This window comes from Suncus etruscus, chromosome 1, assembly GCF_024139225.1.
Source record: "Suncus etruscus isolate mSunEtr1 chromosome 1, mSunEtr1.pri.cur, whole genome shotgun sequence".
Lineage (NCBI taxonomy): Eukaryota > Metazoa > Chordata > Mammalia > Eulipotyphla > Soricidae > Suncus > Suncus etruscus.
This window is the reverse complement of record NC_064848.1, coordinates 81,918,259-81,922,272: the sequence shown is the minus strand read 5'-3', so window position 1 is coordinate 81,922,272 and position 4,014 is coordinate 81,918,259. Positions and strand designations below refer to the sequence as shown.

General features: G+C 43.0%; 1 non-coding gene across 1 annotated transcript; it reads right to left on the bottom strand.

The window, feature by feature from the left end:
* Positions 1-345: 345 nt before the first annotated feature.
* LOC126027546 (U6 spliceosomal RNA) lies at positions 346-451 on the bottom strand. The gene has a single exon (XR_007502284.1). It is a non-coding gene; the product is annotated as a U6 spliceosomal RNA (small nuclear RNA).
* Between the last annotated feature and the right edge of the window lie 3,563 nt (positions 452-4,014).

The following is a 4,014-nucleotide window of genomic DNA, read 5'->3' as shown; positions in this document are numbered from 1 at the left end:
CTGAGAATAGAGCCAGCAGTAACCCCTGAGCGCTGCCGGGTGTGACCCAAACACCAAAAAAAAAAAAAAAAAAAAGAAAGAAAAAGAAAAAGAAAATAAAGAAAGAAAAGAAAAGAAAGAAAAAAAAGGAAAGAAAAGAAAAGAAAAGAAAACAAAAAAGAAAAGAAAAGAAAAAGAAAATTGCTCCTGGCAGGCATGAGGGACCATATGGGATGCTGGGATTCGAACCACCGTCTGTCCTGGATGGCTGCATGCAAGGCAAATGCCCTACTGCTATGCTATCTCTGGCCCTGACAATGCGTGTATATTATATATAATGTATATATATATATGTATATAATATATATTAATATAGAATGCTTCATAAATTTGTGTGTCATCTTTCGCAGGGGCCATACTAATCTTCTCTGTATCATTCCAATTTTAGTATATGTGCTGCCTAAGCGAGCACGACAATGTATATATTTTTTGTTTGTTTTTTGTTTTGGGGGGCCACACCCAGTGACACTCAGAGGTTACTCCTTTTATATTCGCTCAGAAATTGCTCCTGGCTTTGGGGACCATATGGGATGCTGGGGGATCGAACCATGGTTCATCCTAGACTAGCACCGGCAAGGCAGACACCCTACCACTCCGCACCACGGCTCAGGCCCCGACAATGTATTTTGTTTGTTTGTTTGTTTGTTTTGTTTTGGGGCCACACCCCGGAGGCACTCAGGGGTTACTCCTGGCTCTCTGCTCAGAATTTGCTCCTGGCATCCTGGCAGGCACAGGATACCATATGGGATGCTGGGATTTGAATCACCATTGGTCAGCTGCTTGCAAGGCAAACACCCTACCGCTGTGCTATCTCTCAGGCCCAACAATGTATATATTTAAGCAAGTTATTTCATCTGGTTTTCATCAGATATCTCTAATGCTTTAAGCCTTGATGAGCCCCACGGTTAAGAGAATGCAATTGAAATTCCTGCTTTTTTGCTCCCTGCCTACAAGGCCACAAACTACACTGAGTCTCAGTTTCCTCACCTGTAAAATTGAGTTAATAATCCATTGTGAGAGGTTATTATGATAGTTGAAGGAAATAGATTCATGCAAACATCTTGTAAACTTCACCTCACCACACAAATGTTCACATTTGTTGTTTTGTTATGAGGGACATTTTGGTCAAGGTATTATTATATTCAAATAAAATTCACAATAATGCTTAATGTCTCTGAAGTATAACTAGGGAATCTGAGGATGACAGGGTTGTTTGAGGTAGCCAGATGAGCTAGATTGAGAGAGCTGGGCCTTGGAGTTCAAACATCCCTGTGAAATAGGCAATTATTAGAAGTCCTGGGAGACTTCAAACCAAAAGATCAGCAAGAGAGAAAAAGTGGAAACCAGAAAGGAAGCACCTAGAAGTATAAGCTAAGGATGAAGTCCAGGTGTCCATTTGAATAGGACACTTGATGACAGAGATCTTAAGTGGGCACCAGGGAATAGAGAATGGAGCCACTGGGTAGGTGGGGTTTTTTTTGGGTTTTTTTTTTTTTTTTGGTTTTTGGTTTTTGGTTTTTGGGTCACACCCGGCGGTGCTCAGGGGTTACTCCTGGCTGTCTGCTCAGAAATAGCTCCTGGCAGGCACTGGGGACCATATGGGACACCAGGATTCGAACCAACTACCTTTGGTCCTGGATAGGCTGCTTGCAAGGCAAACGCCGCTGTGCTATCTCTCCGGGCCCTGGGTAGGTGTTTTAATGAGAACTTGCAAGGGGCTAGACTAGAGAGAGGAAAGCAGGTAGAGCTCTTGCTTTGCATGTGGCTGACCTGAGTTCTATTTCCAGGACGGCATTTGGTCCTCTGAGTGCTCCAGGAGTGATCTCTGAGTGCAGAACCAGAACCAGAGCATTCCTTTAACTGTGGGGCTCATCAGGACATTAAAGCATTAGAGATGGGGCCGGAGAGATAGCACAGCAGTAGGGCATTTGTCTTGCATGCAGCAGATCCAGGATGGATGGTGGTTTGAATCCCAGCATTCCATATGGTTCCCACAAGCCTGCCAGGGGCAATTTCTGAGCTCAGAATCAGGAGTAACCCCTGAGCACTGCCAGGTGTGACCCCAAAAAATGAAATAAAAACAAGAAAGCATTAGAGATATCCGATGAAAACTACATGGAAACAACATGCTTAAAAATATACATTCTCAATGGAGAGCCTGTTTAGAGTACAGGCGGGGGTCGGGTGGGGAGGAGGGAGACTTGGGACATTGGTGATGGGAATGTTGCACTGGTGATGGGTAGTGTTCTTTACATGACTGAAACCCAAACACAATCATGTATGTAATCAAGGTGTTTAAAAAAAATATATATATATATATACATTCTCCAGATCCATCCTCCACTATTAGTATAGCTTAAAAGCACTTCAATTCAGTTTACATTTCTTTCATGATTGCGCTCCTTCGGGGGTTCTTTTTGTCCTCTTTGTTTTTAAATAGATACATGAATATCTATTAAGCAACTGATCTCATTCCCCACATTTTATGACTCTCTATCACTTACCTTGTTTTAAATGTCAAGTGCAGGCTTACTCAGTAAACCCTGAGTTGTTTGTGGCCCAAAAACAAATAAAAGAGCTTGATAGCAAGTAAGCAGGTGTTCCTATTTGCAGAGGATTGGAATTGTTCATTCGAAAGAGACAGCACCTACTACATTTTAAGGTTTAGCATACAAAGTTAAATAGATAAGGAACTTATGATTCAGTAAAGACAAACATACACATGTACGCTCATACATACATATATATACATACATACATTCATACATACATACACACATATTCTAGAACAAAGGTAAATTGCATATTTGGGGTTTTGTTTGTTTCTTTGGGGACCACACCCAGCAACGTTTAAAATTTACTCTTGGAGTAGGAGCAATGGTGCAGCTGTAGGGCGTTTGCCTTGCACACAGCTGACCCAGGAGGACCTGGGTTCAATCCCCGGTGTCCCATATAGTTCCCCAGGAGCCAGGAGCGATTTCTGAGCACATAACCAGGAGTAATCCCTGAGCGTCACTGGGTGTGCCCCCCCCCCCAAAAAAAAAGAATTTACTCTTGGCTCTGTGCTCAGGGTTCACTTAGGGAATTGCTTTGGGGACCTTATCAGGTTCTGGGAATAAAACCCAGAGAAAGCACCCTACCTACTGTACTCAGGAAGTGAAACTGTATATTCTTAGGTTAACAGAAAAACAGCAAATTCAGGCTCAGTTGTGTCAGGGGCACTCTGAGGGAAGGGAGGACTGAATGAAGTTTTAAAGGATCAAAGGGAGGAAGTCAGTGAGCCAGACACATTTGGAGGAGGAGAGCATGCCAGGCAACAGAGAAACAGGAAGCAGGAAATATAAGGCATCTATGTGGCTATAAAGAGGGAGGAGGGTCAGGGAGGAGTCCTATACGTCAGAGTAGAGAAGGCCAAAAGGATGACATGAAAGTGCCTGTGTCAACCAAGGAAAGATTGTGCTTCTTTTTTGAAGCTCTTGACTCCCACAAAGAACCATGGAAACATGAGCTGTTGGACAGGAAGTGCATTCCTGAGAGCATGACGAAGAGGACAAAGCAAGGGTTTTAGAGATGGTGGACCAGGAACCAGGTAGGAAGCAGGAAGCTGTGGAAAGAGTTCCTCAAAGAAAGAAAAGTTAATAAAGGATATATATTCTTTCTTTACTTATAAAGAGACTTACTCTAAGGAATTGGCTCATGCAATTATGAAGGCTAAGAAGTCTCAACAAGCTAGAAACTCATGGAGAGTGGATGGCAGAAGTTTCTGTTCAAGCTAGCACAGCTGCAAAAGAGAGTTGTCCCAGCTTGAACACGGAGACAGCAGGTTCTCCCTTCCTCCATCTTTTTGCTATTCAAGTGTCCAGTGGCTTGAGTGAAGTCCATCCGCATCAGAGATCAATCTGCGTTACTCAATTTACTGATTCAAAGGTCAATGTCCCTCAAAACACCACCAAAGTCACACCCAGAATAATGTTT